The sequence below is a fragment of the Alligator sinensis genome, unplaced genomic scaffold, assembly GCF_000455745.1.
Source record: "Alligator sinensis unplaced genomic scaffold, ASM45574v1 scaffold134_1, whole genome shotgun sequence".
In the NCBI taxonomy this organism is placed as follows: Eukaryota; Metazoa; Chordata; order Crocodylia; family Alligatoridae; genus Alligator; species Alligator sinensis.
In genome coordinates, this window is record NW_005841920.1 from 599,110 (window position 1) to 616,844 (window position 17,735).

Sequence of the window (17,735 nt, forward strand, 5' to 3'; positions counted from 1 at the left end):
TGCAGTGCTGGAGAGGGACCCTTCCCCCTCCACCTACCACTCTGGGATGCCACAGTGCCTCCGAGCTGGCCTGAGTAGCCTGCTGCCTGGCCAGGCACTGCCTGTGTGAGCCAGGCCAGCTGCACTCATTGACAGGCTCAGCCTCCCTGTCTCTGAGCTGCAGCTGATGGGGATGGCCCCGCCCCTGCAGCCCAGCCTGGCCCCACTGTGCGGCTGCCTCGGCCCAGGTTGTGGGGCTGAGGTCATCCCCAGCCACCGATATGCTGAGTGACAGCTGCTGCCTGCACCCAGGGTGGGCCAGGCCAATCAGCACCACACAGAGCCTCCCTTCCTGCCCTGAGGAGGATGGAAAAGATTCCCCCTCCAGTACTGAACAGAGCCCCCTTCCCTGCCCTGCAGGGGAGGTGAGAAGGGGGAAGAGTCCCCATCTGGGGCCAGGCAGCCCCCCCTCTACCCTGTGGTGGGGGAGCAGGCAGGAGTGGGACTGCTTCACTCCAGCTGAAGTCCCCCAGTGGGGAGGGGGGGCAATTAACCCCCTTCCTGCCCCCCCCCCCCCCCCCCAAGCTGGGCAAACCAGGGCTGGAGACTGCTGGGACAGCTGTGGTCCCTGCCAGTGGGGCAGGGAAAGGAGGGGGGGGAAATAAACCCCCTCCTGGGCACCCTGACAAAGGCTGCTGCCCCTCCCTCTCCCGTTGCTGCTCCAGTGGCAGGACGTGGCAAGACGCCATCCCAGCATGGACGGGTTAAGTAATCAGAAACTGGGTTAAACCTGTAACAGAACAGAAGTTCAGTGCACATAAACCAGTTTCAAAATGGCTGAACCTGGTTTAAGATAAACCTGGTTGAATGTAGCATCAGACTTAACTGATTTGTGTCAAATGGATTTATGAAACTTCTGTCTCAGACCCCTTCCTGGTTCAAGTTTCGTCAGAGTCCCCCAGTATCCCAGCTTGCTTTCCAGTCCTGAGCTGTGCTATGCTGTCTGCTCCAGCAGAGAAGGGTTGGGTGGGGGATAGGCAGAGACTGCTCCCCACCCAAGCAAACCCCAGCTGGGGTCTGGTACCAGGGAGTGAGGTTAAACCCACCTTTCCCTGGTTAAACCCTGCTTCCCTTGACTACAGAGCTGCCCTGCCCTGCTAAAGTTACTGCTGGCTGCAACTGCAGACTACAAATCCCAGAGGCATCTGGAAGCAAGAAGAGGAAGTGATGAGCAACCCTGCAGAGTTCTGCTGCTGTGATTCTGGACTACAGATCCCAGAGACCTCAGGGGCAGCAGGAAGAGGAAGTGAACACACAGCCCATGCTGGCTACATGTCAGAGCTAGGCTCTAGTGCCCCTGGGCTTTTGGTCTGAGCCACTGCAGGTATGTGACTGCATTTCCTGAATTAAAAATGAATGTGTGTCCAGTTGTTTCTCAGTTTAATCTCTGCATCTTAGACTAACCTACAAAGACTGAATCAATTCAGCCTTGGGCTTTGACTGTCTGTACTTAGCCACAAGGAAGGGAATGAAAAATCGGCCATAGCAGAGGCTGGCTACAGCAATCGCATTTGAATAATCACTTATGATGATATGGTTTTTATGGGCAGAAGCTGTGCAATAAACACTAATAATAGTAATATGCAAAATATTATATTGTTGTATATAATGGGTCATAATGTTAATTACATTCTCTGGGTATTACTTATGTATATTAAACAACAACAAAACATTTAATTGTTTTGCATCCATGAACGGAGATGGAACTCATTATTTAGGTTGGATATTTTCTTTGTTTCCCAGCAGTGTAAGAAACAAGAATCTTGAGAATTTGAACAATATCACAATATACAGGAACATTTGGACTGCTGGACATTTTGGATTGTGGGAAGTTTTTAATAGTAGCTCTGTATGATCCCTCTCCTTTCATGTTGTTAGATGGGAAATAATCCATTAAAAAAATTATGATATTTACAATATAAGCAGGTTCTTTTTTTTCCTAAGGTGTATTAAGTCTCAGGCTGAAGCCAATATCTGTAGATATCTTTGTGTAGATAACAGGGATATAACAACTATACTTATATTATTATTCTAATCACCACCATCTCTGTGCTGAGGTCATGAATACTCTTGTCTTATCAATAGGGAAGTAGACCAGTTCTGTTAGACTAGATTCCTTGACTCAAGGATCCCAATAGATTTCCAAAATCCAGGACTTGAAAACATTCATTGATGCTCACAGCCTTTCAAACAGAGGCCCCAAATATAATTTCCTTCCTATCAGTCCTCTCTCTGTAGGTTACCATGGTCTACAACCATTGAAGTCTAAGAGCTGTATTGGTAGTAATTTCCTGAAGCTGAAACAAAATGATCTGAAACTGATTGACTATAACATTAAAAAGAATTCAAACTTTCTTGTGATAAGTTTTTGAAAGAGATTCTTTTCTTTTCTGTGCTAAAGAAATTATTAAAGTTTGAGTAGAGTAACTTTCCTGAACAGACGACTACCTAACAAACCCAGATTGTTCTTTGGCAGCCTTGGCAGCCATGGACTTCAGGACTTCACACTTGCAAGTGCTCTCAATCTTCATGATGATGAAAATTAGTTAAACCTATGATAGACTCCTTGGCTCTAAAGGAACCAAGTCACATTTTGAAATAGTAAATGTATTGCAATATATGATACAAAGATCAGCGGATCTTTCAGAAGTCTTGAATGTAATGAGAGAAATGTGAACTACTGATACCTATGATGATGTTTAATATTTTATTACAAAAGTATCTGAAATCACCATAGCTATTATATATACACAATAAGTAAAAATAGACCCAATGTGAGATCAGGAAGAGCATCACTAGACTGGCACAAAGCTTGGAAGGATATAAATTGCAAACATGGTGGAAAAACTCTTTTTTCCCATAGCCATCTTTGTGCCCTGGTTACATGGCCCAGAAAACATCTGTCCCTTCTGTCTCTCTGACTGTTCTGTAACTTGGACTTGAAAAATCTTTCCAAAAAATAGTTTTGAACAGCTGAACTTTCCAAAATTCCTGACTAATGGTCCTATATAAAAGGTAAAAATTATATAAAATGGATCCATAAACAAATTCAGTATTGGGCTAATTATTTAAAATTTCAAGTCAAATATATACATTCAGTCAAACCAACACTTGTACTAAGTTTTAAAATGTACATCCTGAAATTATTGACACATAGGTCCCTTAAAATACAAAGAATACTACCACCATTGCCAATAGTAGTTCAGTGCACATAAACTACTTTAAAAATGGCTGAAACCTGTATGGGTGTAGTATCAGACTCAACTGATTTAGGTTAAACCCGTTTACAGTAATACCTCATTTAACAAAGTAGGTGTGTTCCATGACCTCACTTTGTTATCAGAAACTTTGTTACTAGAGGTAGAAATAACATAGAAGGAGGCATATAGATATGTTCCAGGACTTCAGAGAATTGGGGGGGGGGGGTACAGTAAGAAAATATCATTAAATGCTCATAATAATTAGGTCAATTGTGCCTGAAAACATGAATTATGCATTTTAAATATATATACATATATTAAAAAATACATTAAATAAGGGATGGGGCCAGGGCAGCACTAGGTTCTTCCCAGCAAGACACGTGCAGCGGTGTGATCCACCACCCCTTCCTCACACCCCCAGGACGAGCCACAACTTTGCCAAGTGCCTCACCCTGGCTGTGCAGGGCATGGTGGGGCAGGCACTGAGTTCCCAGGGGCTCCATCCCCTCTGGCCCAGTGGTGCAGCTGAAGCTGGCCCCACTCCAGTCCGTGCAGGGAGGCAGCCAGGGCTGGTGTGAGTCTGGGGGGCTGATTCACTAGTGCGGGGGGGTGCCGGCTCCGGACAATGAGCCTGGGTGCGGGTTGGGGCATGCATACAGGTGCAGTGGGCCCTGGGCCCAGCTTGGCTCCACTCCCTGCCTAGTCCCACAACACCCACTGCCCTGGCTTGCAGTGCGGAGCTCACAGCCTCTCTGTGTGGCCCCAATGTTCCCAGCTGTGCTGGGTTATGCCCGCTGGGCTGCAGAGGCCTGGGGGAAGAAGCAGGGGGGAGCGAGGAGTATGCAGCTGCCATTCCCTGCTGCCCTTCCTCCCTCCCCCAGGTGCCTCTGCAGCCCAGCGGGTATGATCTGGTGTGGCTTGGAACAGCAGGGCTGCACGGAGAAGGTGCTCCCCGCTGCTCACCCCATGCTGCCTTGGCGACACACCCCCTGTGCATGCTGCTGCTCACAGCACAGAGCTTGAAGCTGCTCCGCTAAGCCCAGCTGTTCCCAGCTGCGCCGAGTCGTGCCCACCTGGCTGCAGAAGCACCTGGGGGAGGGAAACAGGGTGGCAGGGAACGGTGACTGCTCACTGCTTGTCACCCCACTCTGCTTCTTCACCCTTGCGCTGGTAAGTCTGTGGGGGTGAAGGGGCATGCAGGGAGTAGATCAAGGCCCCTACAGTTAGCTCTCTATGTGAGGGACCAGTATACTTCCCTACAAGCAGAGATTGGCATCCAAGGAGGGTGACTGGAGACCTTCTGGGTTAGACTACAGTGGGGAGGGGGGGGAAGGGCGTGGTGAAGGGGATATAACTGTAGGAGTCTATTACAGACCTCCTAACCAGGAGGAAGTGCTTGACCATGAATTTGCTAGGGAACTGGCAGAGGCTGCAGGCTCTCGGTGCGCAGTCATCATGGGCAACTTCAACCACCCTAACATCTCATGGGAAGAGCACTCAGCCAAATCTGATCAGTCGTGAAGCTTCCTCACTTGCATTGATGAGCTATATTTGACTCAAAAAGTCTACGGGCCAACAAGAAGTAAGGCATTGCTGGATCTGGTACTGGCCAAAGGGATGATCTAGTGAGCGACCTGAAGATTGAAGGGAAGTGATCACAAGTTGATCACTTTATCTATCTAACACAAGGCTGGCAAATCAGTCAGCAGTGCAGAAATCCTCAACTTTAGGAAAGCTGACTTTCACAAGCTCAGGAGGTTGGTTGTCAAGGCCCTGAGAGGCCATGATATGACAGGAAGGGGAGTCTACAATGCGTGATCATTCCTTAATGACGCAATCCTAAAAGTCCATTCTGGCCTGCCAGAAAGGTAGCAAAAGGGCTGGGTGACCCCCGTGACTAACTAGGAAATTAATGGACCTCCTATTATCTGAATAGAGAAGCTTATAAGGGATAGAAGTCAGGAAATACCACTAAGGAGGAATGCAGCACTGGCCCGCACTTGTAGGGAGCAAACTAGGAACAAAGCTGAAACCAAACTCAAACTGGCTACAGGAATGAAGGACAATAAGAAGTCCTTCTTCAGCTACATGGGAAGTCAAAAAAAGAACAAAGGCAACACTGGACCCTTGCTAAACCAAATGGGGCAGTTGACAACCAACACCTAGGAAAAAGCTGATTTCCTTAATGATTACTTTGCATTGGTTTTCCACCAGCCCAAGGAGATCACCCTGCCTGACAGGATGCAAGGTTACCAGGGTAAGGGCAAACATATGCCTATAATTGGCGACGATCTAGTGAGTGAACACCTCGAGAGGCTGGACATCCACAAATCAGCTGGCCCAAATAAAATGCACCCAAGAGTGTTGAAAGAGTTGGCTGACATCATAGCATGGCCAATGGCGAGGAAATTTGAGAACTCGTGGTGCTCAGGAGAGGTTCCTCAAGATTGGAAGAGGGCCAATGTGGTGCCTATCTTCAAGAAAGGGAGGAAGGAGATCCAGGGAACTGCAGGCCAATCAGTTTAACCTCAATCCCTGGAAAGATCTTGGAAAAAATCAAAGAAACATTAACAGACTAACAGAAGACAACATTCTGAGAGACAGCCAACATGGCTTTGTTATGTGTAGGTCTTGCCTGACCAAAAGAGAAGAGGTCTATATCATATATTTGGACTTCAAAAAAGCATTTGACTTGGTCTCCCATGATGTCCTCATGGTAAAATTGGGGAACTGTGGCCACGACAACCTTACAGTCCAAAGGCTGGGGAACTGGGTCCGTGGTCAGACACAGAGAGTGATAGTCAACGGAACTGAATCAACACTGTGCATGGTGACCAGTGGCTTCCCCAGGGCTTAGTACTCAGACTAGTACTCTTTAATATATTTATAAATGATCTGGATTAGGTGTCAGAAGCCGACTAGCTAAATTCTCTGATGACACCAAATTATGGGGAAGTGTGGTCATACTAGAGGATAGGCTGGCAATTCAGGCCGACCTGAACAGGCTTACAAGGTGGGTGGATCAAAACCCGATGGCATTCAACATGGAGAAACGCAAGGTGCGCCACCTTGGAACAAAAAAACCCATCATACTTATAGGGTTGCCAGTACTGCTCTTACTAGCACCATAACTGAAAGAGACCTAGGGATCATGATTGACCACAAGATAAACATGAGCCACCAATGCGATGCTGCAGCCAGCAAAGCAAACAAAACTCTGCCTTGCATCTACCCATGCATCTCAAGCAAGACCCAAGAAGTCATCCTTCTGCATTACTCGGCTGGAGTACTGTATCCAATTCTGGGCTCCACACTTTAGAAAGGATGTGGAGAAGCTTGAGAGAGTCCAGAAGAGAACCACATACATGATCAGAGGTCAAGAAATCAGGCCTTATAAGGAGAGGCTGAGAAGCACGAGACTCTTCAACATGGAGAAACGAAGGCTCAGGGGTGACTTGGTGGCAGCCTATAAGTATATAAGGAGTGTGCATCAGGAACTGGGAAAACATCTGTTCACCAGGGAACCCCAAGGGAAGACAAGGTCTAACAGTCACAAACTGCTGGAAGACCATTTTAGGCTGGACATAAGGAAAAAACTTCTTTACCATCTGAGTCCGCAGAGCCTGGAATAGACTCTCCACAGAAGTGGTGCAAGCACCTACTCTGGACACTTTTAAGAAACACTTGGATGCTTATCTTGCTGGGATCATTTGACCCCAGCTGACTTCCTGCCCCTTGGGCAGGGGACTGGACCCAATGATCTCATGAGGTCCCTTCCAGTCCTAACGTCTATGAAATCTACAACAGAACCTTGTCGGAGCTGTTTACAGGAGGGTTTGGGAAGAAAAAAAATTGTTTCATAACTCCACACAACAGCAAAGAGCCATTATGCCAGGCTCAAAGAGATCAGTTTCTGTGCCACTTACTCTCCTCATTTATGCTAGTAAATAGCTAGCAGAGTTGTACAGAAGCAGACTGTTTTTTCCCCTACACCCATGCTATTCAAAGACAGTGAGGGAGCCACCTTTAGGGTATGAAGTGCATAGGCTCTCCTAATTCTGCCCTTCCCATAGTGCTGAAGGAACCCCACTAACAGACAGAGGGCTCTCTATACTCAGAAAGGGTAATGCTGATTCATTAGACCAAGGGTAGGCAACCCCCAACACAGGTGCCAGATCGTGGCATGCAGAGGCATTTTGCTTGGCATGCACTCCGAGGCAGATGGCAGGGAAGGCACTGGAGCTGCGCTGCCACAAGGAGCGACCCTGCCGTCCACCCCGGCACACCATTTTACAAGTTGAAGTAGCAGGTATTTTTGGCACTCTGCCCAAAAACATTGCCAACCCCTGCATTAGCCCCATAAAGTTTAAAGTATTTGAACTTATGAAGCATTATGCAAAAGGTAATCATCAACATACAGCCCCATCTTGTTATTCAGAAGTCAAAGGTAGTCAGTGTGAGCAGCTGATAAACACCAAATGAATGCTAAAGATTAACTTTACATTCATGAGCATTGCAGATCGACCTCACTAAGTTGGTGAATAGTAAAAAATAACATATTAACAAAATAATGTACTCAGTTTATGTGGTGGAAGGATGGACTGACTAAATCACTTAGCATACAAATTATGAGAATGTCATTTTAAAAGGAAGCCGAGATGAATACCACAGAGAATAAAGAGAAAAGATGCACTAAGGGATGGTTAGCAACGGCCGTAATTTATATGTAAAGAAACACAGATTAGCAGCACCATTGATAACACAATCTTTGAATCAGAGTCAGCTTTATGGAAATACTGTTCATTAAAAAACAAATGCAAATATACCCGCAGAAAATGTTAAGTATCGCAGATACGTGCACTACTTTGAAAATATTGAGACATTTCATTAGCACAAACTAGCTCCTTTGCACTGTTCTGGAGACATAAAGCACCTTTATAAACCTAGCTCAAGCTACTGGCCTACCTTCATTTGAAAATTAAGTTATAACTCAATTGTTACCCCTAACTTGAGTTGCCTCTACATGCAACTCCCCCCCCTTAACTCAAGCACCATAGTGCTTTAGTGCTTTTCCCCTTAAGTTGTCAGGTGGGATAGGGTAAATAGAGAGCAGTGGTTCCAGTGGCGGAAAAAGGTCTCAACCTTTTTCCTACTAGAATCCATTTGCAAAGGTTCATGGCCTGTCCCAACCTCCCCACCACCCCCGGCCCTGCCGGCATGTGACCCACAATCCCTGCCCCCTCCCCACCACCCCGCCCCATGACATGCCAATGTCCCTCACTCCCAACCCGCAGCCCTGCCCCCCCCAGCTCTGCCAGAGAGGCCTCCAGCTGCCCCCGTCCCACTCAGGCCAGAGCGCGGTGGCTGTGGCAGCTCTGGCTCATGAGGGTGTTGCACCCCCTGCGCCATGCCAGACAGCCTGGTCACAGCCCCTTCCGGCCCCTCAGCAGCGTCTCAGTGTCCCCCTGCCTGGACTTGCAGCAATCTCCTGCCCCCCTCCCCCACTGCGAGGAGCAGACACCTTCCCACCACCATTCTGCCCTGCCGCAGTCTCAGCAATTTCCCGAGATAGCATTTCTCAATCCATGGCTCCTGACCCTCTGAAATCTTCTTGAGACCCACTTTTGGGTTGTGACCCACAGGTTGAGAAATGCTAATCTAGAGGACCACAATCTGTCAGCTGCGAATGCAGCTACTCTGTAGTGTGGAAGTAGGCTGAACTCCACTCGTGTCACTAAGTCTATCCAATGCCTTCCCACAATCCCTCCTCTGTAGCCAGAAAGAACATACATGGTTTCCCATAATTCACTGGGATAGAGTTCAGAGTGTCTTAGTTTTGTATAGTATCAAGAACCATTGGACATGCCCTGACATAGGTGCCAACTTTTATTTTCGCTGGGGAGGGGAGGAAACCTAAGATGATGCGCCATCCCATGGCACAGCTGGAGCAGAACAGAGTGGAGCCTGTGTGGGGGGAGGAAGGGGCAGATGTGGGCTTCCTGTTGAGGGCTTGGAGCTCCCCGCCCTACTGCCCTCCCCAAGGGAGCCCCATAATACCACTGCAAGGCACCCTCTGCCCACCAAGCAGAAGCAGGAGGCGCAACTCCATGTTGTCACCCCCACTGCTGCCAGATGGGCAGGGGGTGCCTCACTACAGCAGTGCAGCCTGTGTGGGGCTCCCAGGGGGAAGGCAGCGAGGCAGGGAGCTCTGAGCCTGCAGCAGGCAGCCTACATCTGCCCCCACCCTGTGCACAAATCTGGGGGGCACATGCCCCACCCCCAAGACTAAACACAGGCACCCTTGCGTCCTGCTTCCTACAGCCCCTTGCACGGTGGAACTGTGCCAGCCTGAAAAGGGAAACCCACCGTTTCCCAAGTTTTTCCATGGTGAATGGAAAACCCGGATCCCTGTGTGATACTGGGAATCTGAGACAAATGCTGCCCCCGAGTCATGAAGTCCTGGGACCGGGACTTGATGTTCCTATTTCAGGACTGCCTCTTCCTGATGGGGGCTAGGGTCCTTAGGCCCCTATGTACTGGGTACCTATGTGCCCAAATACTTTTAATGCCACACTTGAAAACAGCAGCCGTGTGGATGCAGCACCTTTTCATACTCACGCTGTGCAAAGTTGAGAGAGTAACTTAACTGCAAATAACAAGAGTTAACTACAGTTTAGATGTATTCTATGCAGAAGGGTTTACAGCTGTTTTGTTCCATCAGTAATACAAAACAACTGAGGGCATATTGATAAATCTCAGTTTTTAAAGTTATCATTCCTCTATATTTAAACAATTGAGTCAAAGTTTTCAAAAACTGCTCCTGCTTTGTGAATTCTGTTTCTGGGAGTCCAAACACACACCTTGGGGCTTATTTTTGGGAGGTTAATGGAAAATGTGAGTGTACAGCACTTCTGAAAATCAGGGCCAGGGTATCAAAGAGCTGGAAATACTAACTATGAGGCCCTAAACAAATTAAATTTAATTTAAAAAAAAAAAATCACTGGCCACTTTTGAAAGTTTTGGATGTAGGGATCTGGGGTCACACACCTGTCAAACTGTTTCCATGATTCTAAGCTGGAACACCTACACTTCACTTCCCTTGAAATTAAATGAATTGTTTAGGCAAGGCTATTAAACCTCAGTTTTAATTGTTGTTGATGAGCAATAGAATTGAAATAGGAAGATGACAGGTGTTCCCCCTTTTGATTTTCAGACAGTAGCAGGCTTAGTGCAAAATACCAGGCTCAGCTAACCACCTGTATAAACGACTCTGCTATATTATTCTGTCAAGTCATTCAAAAGGAAGGTGCAAAGCAGTCAATTAATCCAGCTGCAGTCTACAGATATAATGCAGTTTCTACAATGAAACCCCAGGCCCTGCAGAAGTAGTAAAACAAGGTCTTAAAACTATTAACTGCCAAGTCTGGCTTTGACAAACGGGTGATCTCCACTGAAGCAGAAGTTACTTTACATATGCCAAAGCTGAATTTGCCAGCAAGTACTTAATTCAGTTTCAGCTGAATGTGACACTCTATTTAACATAAAGCTTAACAAAAATGTCAATAATAGACACCTAAAATTAAGACTACATAGGTTCTACACATAGCTACAAACCTCTGTCCTTTGAACATATCACACAACCTGAGAATTTCCCAAACTCCTGTCATGAAAGTGTTTTAAATAAAATAACAGTAAGTTTCTAAGTAGAAAGATCTTTTCTCACCAGAAAGCTTTACCACAACCCTCACTGTCTCTCACTGTGTCAAGCTGATAACCCTGATAAGCCTTTTTTATTATATAGATGGGGGAAGGGAAATGTTTGCATATACATAAGCTCCAATTACTTAGGCAGGACCAACTGCAGAAAATAGATCAGGTAAGATCACAGCTCCCAAGCACTGAATGCTGTATTTATTCATCTACATGGAATCACTTATGTCTACTACGCACAACCAATACTTGAGGATACTTAACTATCCTACCAGCATTTTCTTTTAAGTATCTACAAAGTTTGTTTTCAGGCCTTGTAATCACACATTATGGAATCCTCGTTAAGCAGAAAGAAGTAATGAGCTGTGTTAGTCTAAAGTCAGGTAGAAGGCAGGGTGGTGAGACAGCTTGTAGAGACTGACAAAATCAGAGAGAGATAGAATAAATTTCTGCAAGCCTGAGCTCACTTCATCAGATGCTGTGAAAGCTTTCACTTTTCCACAGCACCTGATCAAGTAGGCTCAAGCTCACAAAAGCTTATGCTATCTCTCTCATTCAGTAAATCCACAAAGTGCAAATCTATCCTACTTTCATTTTCTAAGAACACTGTACCTAGGACTGACTGGAATTTGCAGGATTAAAGATCCCTCTGTTTCTCACTGTAATGACTGAATTTATTCTCCTACTCCTACAGAAGGAGTGGTCCTCCTTTAGGGGACCACTAAATTTCCTGTGTTGCTTGTTTTGTAAAACATTTACTAACTTCAGAATAAGGAACTTTGTTTATTTATTTTTAAGGACAACAATTTTGTTCTCTCAAGTCTTCTGGCATCAAATAGCTAAAGAACTAGTCACCACAAACCCCAAATTTCACATGCATACTCTTGTGACACCTGAAGCCAGAGCCACTTTTCAAATTTTTCAGTTAAATACATTCACTGCAACCAGAGGTAGCACCAGCTTCTTCCCAGGAAGGGGCTGAGGTGGGCTAGACAGAAAATTGGGGGGTTGCGGTATAAAAAGGTGGGACACAGGCCCTGCGGACCAGGAGCACCATGCCCCTGTAGACTGCAGGCAGAAGCGTGGCAGGCAGTGGAGGCTCAGGGGGTAGGTGGGGGGCTTGGACAGGTGCAGCACTGGGAGGAGTGGCTGCGGGGACTAAGGAAAATTTTGGGGTGGCTATAGCCCTCCCAGGACCCTGCCCACCAATTGCAGCTTAACATTAACTCCACAAATAAAACCCAGTAGGACTGTGCAGGTTTCCACAAGTTACTTTTCCTTTCCAAAGCTACCTCATCATCTCACTAGCTCTCCTGCCATGCCTGGCGCTGGTTCTCAACTATCACTTTTGGCAATTGTTCACCCTAGATCAGTGGTACCCAACCTTTTCACCCTGTGGGCCAGATGGGCAGCACCAGGCCTGGCTGCAGGGCAGGTTGTGCAGGGAGCAGTCCAAAGCTGATCTGGACAAATGGTGGGGACAGGGAGCAGCCTGGCCCTGATCCAGACAGCCTTGGAGGAAGTAGAGTGTCCCCTATCTAGATGGGAGGGAGGGGGAAGGAAAGGAAGCAGCTCACTCCAATCCAGGTGCATAGGGGTGGGGCCCAGTCCTGATCCTGCTGCATTGCAATGGCACAGGCAGGGCTGGACCCTGCCACAAAGCGGTTCCACACCTCTCCAACTGCCAAGTTTTCTGACCTGTGGTCTGGATGTCATGGCTCTGTGGGCTGAATTTTACTTTCTGGCCAGAGGCTGAGCACCTCTACACTAAATGATGAGGTGCTACCTCCAGTCCATGCCTCATTATTCCGTCCTGGTGACAAACTTAAACAGCAGAAATCCTAGTCTGATGTTTCTGCTAAGGTTTATTCTGTGCAAACTACAGGAGCTTTTTAATAGTATGTCATAGTGAATGCTGCTACATTGATAATTTTACATTATTAGTGGATAGTAGATTCCAGGTCCATCTCAGATATATTGCATCACCTTCCTTCTGTATCTAGGGAATCTAAGGTACAGACACATATACAACTTAGACCAGTTTAAATGCAGTTTATACCTGAAACAGACAGATACACAAACCTGTTAAAAACAGGTTCAGAAATGGAATGGTTCAAAAGCATACCTCAAAAATCAGTTATTTCTTTGAACTGGTTCACCGTGAACCAAGCCAACATTACATGTGGACACCAAGCACTCCATAACACTGGTCTGGTCAATCTTTCAGGCATCCCACACTGGATCACTCCTCCCCACACACACCTCTCTCCTCCACTGCCATAAGTGGCCACTTTAGTACATGGCCAGAACTCTACTGTCCCTTTTGTTGGCACTTTTTTCTTTTTTTTTTTAATCCATGATCTGCCTTGCATGGCTTGGTCAATAAATTATGTTTGGAACAACCAGCTGTATCTTCATTCTCTACTCAACTGCAGCCTCTCATTGTGCTGCCCTCCCTCGCCCCAGCCCCAGCCCCTGGGAGCCCAAAAACTTTAGTCCAAGTACTCCCCCACTCCTGGGCATCCCAAGTCAGGCAAGCACACTGAAAAGTTTGGTTAAGTACAAGCTAATAAACATTAATAGAAATCGTGTTTGAGAGAGAAGGGAAAGCACAAATGTAAGCATGTCCCCGGCCATAGGTCACCCACACCCACCCGCTATGGCCCCCCAAAAGGGTAGGTGCACACACCCTCCACAACTTGCCCACTGCAAGGTATGTTCGACTGGCTGCTCATTCCCATCCCCTGGTGTTGGACCCACAGTACTTCAACACCTAAAACAGATGCCTGTTTTAACTGGAACCCTATGGTACTGTACATGTGGGCACTTCTCACCCATGACAATTATGAACTGGTTCCCAATTGGTAACATTTGGAAATGGTTCAATTATTATGTGGCTCCACACCCTCAGTTGCATAATACAGACATCTAGAAGTATTTAAGGGGTTAAAATGTAACAATACATCTGAAACTTTCTTTATAATTGCAGCTACAAGACAGCTGTTGTTATTTAAATAGCATCACAGTATGCTATCACAGATAGATCATAAAGATTAGAACCTGTGTTCTAGTCCCATAATCTAAGACCATGGGTCTCAACCTTGGTAGATTAAAGGCACCCCACAATAGATTCAAGGAAGACTTGGACAATGTCAGCTCTTAGTTTGCACTCAATTTTTGACTACAGAGAGAAAATAAAGCAATTTTTCTGTTGCAAAGAACTCAAAGGCTGCAACAGGTTAGAATGTTTCTAACACTGGATTCCTATTTGGAATCTCTGGGTTTCTCTTGTGAATCACATTTGCAAAACTAACAGTTCTAAGATTGCATGACACCCCACAACACCCTTGTAAGGATCTCAATGCACCCCACAGTGCCATGGTATCCTGGTTGAGAATCACTGGTCTAAATAAACAAGTCACCTCCCACTGATAATTACTTATAATATAGCTTATTGGAATCCATGTTAGCATTACACAAACAACATTTCTCTAATCAGCAGCTTTTTATTCATATATAAAATTCCCTTCCATCACCACACACACCATATATGCAATTACAGTCTTCAACCACCGACCTCTGGGATGTATTAACTAATAATTATAAAACTTAAATGATTATAGGCTGAGATGATTTTTCATGCAAGATCAGATCCAGGTCCCCTCATTCATTTATTTACTGTCATTCCTCAGACACATTCCCATTGAAGTCAATGGGGGGAAAAAAGCAAGGGTTTCAGGACACAGACACTAGATGCATTGGGAGCTATGTACATGCATCCAGAATTGGGATTTGTCCTGAAGTTTGTAAGGACATTGCCTTTGACAAAGATTAGGTACCACTGCAGCTAGATGACTGGTAATTCACAGGACACCCTAACTGACATTAACATCACTCCTGAACTGTGGCACTATGGCAAATCCACCCAATTCCTTCATAAACATTCTTGTAAACTCAGCCACCATTCCTTAGACGCATACATGATTTTAGCAGTAACCCTTCAACTACTCAAAGGTACAAGGGACTACTGTAGTTTTGAATAAGTTTCTTCTGTATGAACATCTTCATCCTAAACATATAATCAGCTATAGAGATCTACAATTTTTGCCACTGATCAAAAAATAGACTTCTTTCCACTTTAGTAATTCAGTGACAGAGAGGCCATCTACTATCAGTAATTTCTCTTTAATATAGCAAGTAATATTGTCACTAATTTGGGTCTCAAAAATGAAAAATTGCTTCAGGTGCATCTATCGATCTGACTCAGAGTATTACAATTAGCGTGTAAGAATGTCAGTCAAGAAAACAGAAACTCCTAAGGCTGGCGGTAAAAAGATGTTCCTTTCATCTTTGACTCAGTTGTAACCCAAAACAAAACATAAATCATTATGCAGCCATCCCAAGAGGATCCTGAAACAGCAGCATATACAGAAAAAGAAAAGAATGAATTATCCATTTCTCAAGGTAAGTACCCACATGGAGGACTCTGCATTCAGTGGATTTTTGGTCCTGGGAGGTAGAATTGGAACTTGCTCCATTGCCTCCATGCATTGGCCTGGTATAGCAGTGCTTCCAGGAGCAGTGCACCCCCTTGGGGAACGTGTCGCAGTATCAAAGATAGAACTTAAGTTACTTCTAGAGATGTCAGTTCCCTCACAGAGTAGAGATGGAAATCACGGGCCTTAAAATGCCCTGTGAATGAGGGGCATTGTGTCACGCCTGGCCATGGATGTTTACAAATGAGTCCTTGAACAAAAAAGGTTGAGAACCAATGGAATAGACCATCTGACAGAAACAAACCTAGAATTCAGTTACAAGTGAAGGCCTGAGGATGTGTCATTCTAGACTACAAAACCATCCTGTGGCTGGAGCTAAACATATGCAGATAATGGCAATAATGATGTTTGTCCAGTTTTGTCAAGGACAAACTGTGTTTAGCTTCATTTGAGTTACCATGGTTAAATGATTTATACCAATACGTGAGAAATAAATAACAATGTAAGGGCAAAATTCTATCAAACTAGCAAATTGCCCCGGCATGAATGACAGGAGAGGGAGGCGGGTAAGGACAGAGCACCTCCACCCAGCGCCCTGTGGTCCTGCTGCTACACCTCTGGCCCCATGGGCTTCCCCCCCCCCACCACTCCACCCTGCGCCACTGCTGGCACTGCACCACCAGCACCCTGTGCCACTGCTGCCTCCAAGGAGCAGGGCCTGGGGGGAGGGAGGCAAGGCCAGCACTGCCCCAGTCTCTCAGTCCCCACATCATGGTGGCACTCCCATTTCAAAACAGCTGGCCCCCCCTCTGTCTGCCGGGGGTGGGGGGCACCCCTTGGATGCAGTGACAAGGCCTCCAAGGAGCAGGGTCGGTGGGCCTCGCCCCCCTGCTCCAGCCCCTCAGTCCCCACTGTCATGGCAGTGCTCCAATGACAGACAGAACCTCAGCCACCCAGCAGTGGCGGCCCACATGTTTTTAGTGGGCTAGGCCCATGGGTCTTTTTAACCAAATAGGCCAATGACAGACAGACAGACAGACAAAGGCTTTTATTATATTAGACTAGCCAATTGCCCATCAAGAATGATGCGGGGGGCGGGAGAGTGGGCGCAGACAGAGCCCCATGCCGCCCCCTGTCCGGGCCTGCTCCCCGCTTCCCTCCTGGTCCCACCCTCCCTGCCATCATGCCAGCACTCTGCTGCACCCCCACCTCCTGTCTGAATGATTATTTGCACTCTGGCTGTTTCATTCAGCCAGTCAGAGCGCAAATAAAGCACTATGGACAGACAGACAGATTAAGAATTTTATATTATTAGAATATTGCTGGTTTCTCTTTATACTTTCATTAGCTACATTCAAAAAAAAAGAAGACAGACAAGTCTCCAGGAGAGGAAAAGAAAAGGTTCACAGTGAACATGTTCAGAAGCAATTTTATTCATGGCATTTTCTGATTTACGTGCACTGCAGCCTCATGGGGTATTTTAATGTAGTTTTTTTCCCCCATGTCAGAAAGCATGAAAAAGTCCACTGTTGCTGCTGTACTCTGTCTCAGTTTCTACAACCAGTTCCTTTCTTTCTATTGCTCTGTCTTCGCTGCAGTGCTAGCCTTGGTGACTGAGACCCAGATGTAGGCAAGAACAAGACACAACGCAAACTTGTACCCAAATCTGAGTTCTCTCTGGTAAGTATTCATCTGTAAACAGTGCTAGGCTTTTAGAAGAGTTATCCATAGCTCTTTACATGGCAGTAAACTAAGCTGCTTGAGTATTATTACCTTGTGAATTATGGGAGATCTTGTCTGTCCTTCAAGAGACATGGTGAGGGGGATTATGAGAAGGCACTGGAAGGCTGTCAGCCCTCAAGTAATTAAGCCTGCATCTTCAATGCAAAGGATGTCTGGGGTTTACCAGCCCAAGTGAAACTGGAGTCCTAGCTTTAACCTATATCCCCAACTATATCACTTAGCCCAGGTTAACCACTTCCACACTTGGGTAAAAGGGTTTTGTATATGGCACTGATGGAGAATAAGGTTCATGTAATGTTACTCAAGGCTCTTAACTGTATATAAACCATGAGCGTGTAGAAATATCCAAGCAAACTTTAAACACGCAGAATGAATTAGGTTACGCTTACTTCCATGCTGCAATGATAAGATGGCTTCAGTTATCTCTATATGGTGCTGAGGCAGAGCAGACATACCCACCTCGATGAGAAAGCCTGCAGATATGAACAGAAGGCCTGATATGGCAAAGTACCCTGTAAATAATCTGCCACCTTTCAATTTCCTGCTG

At 46.1% G+C, this 17,735-nt stretch overlaps 1 protein-coding gene and 1 pseudogene across 3 annotated transcripts in view; one reads left to right on the forward strand and one right to left on the reverse strand.

Moving 5' to 3' along the window:
* The window catches only part of TEC (tec protein tyrosine kinase), a 79,603-nt gene that overhangs the window by 37,581 nt on the left and 24,287 nt on the right, over window positions 1-17,735 (reverse strand). The window lies entirely within an intron of this gene.
* On the forward strand, window positions 15,404-15,541 carry LOC112549498 (annotated as a pseudogene).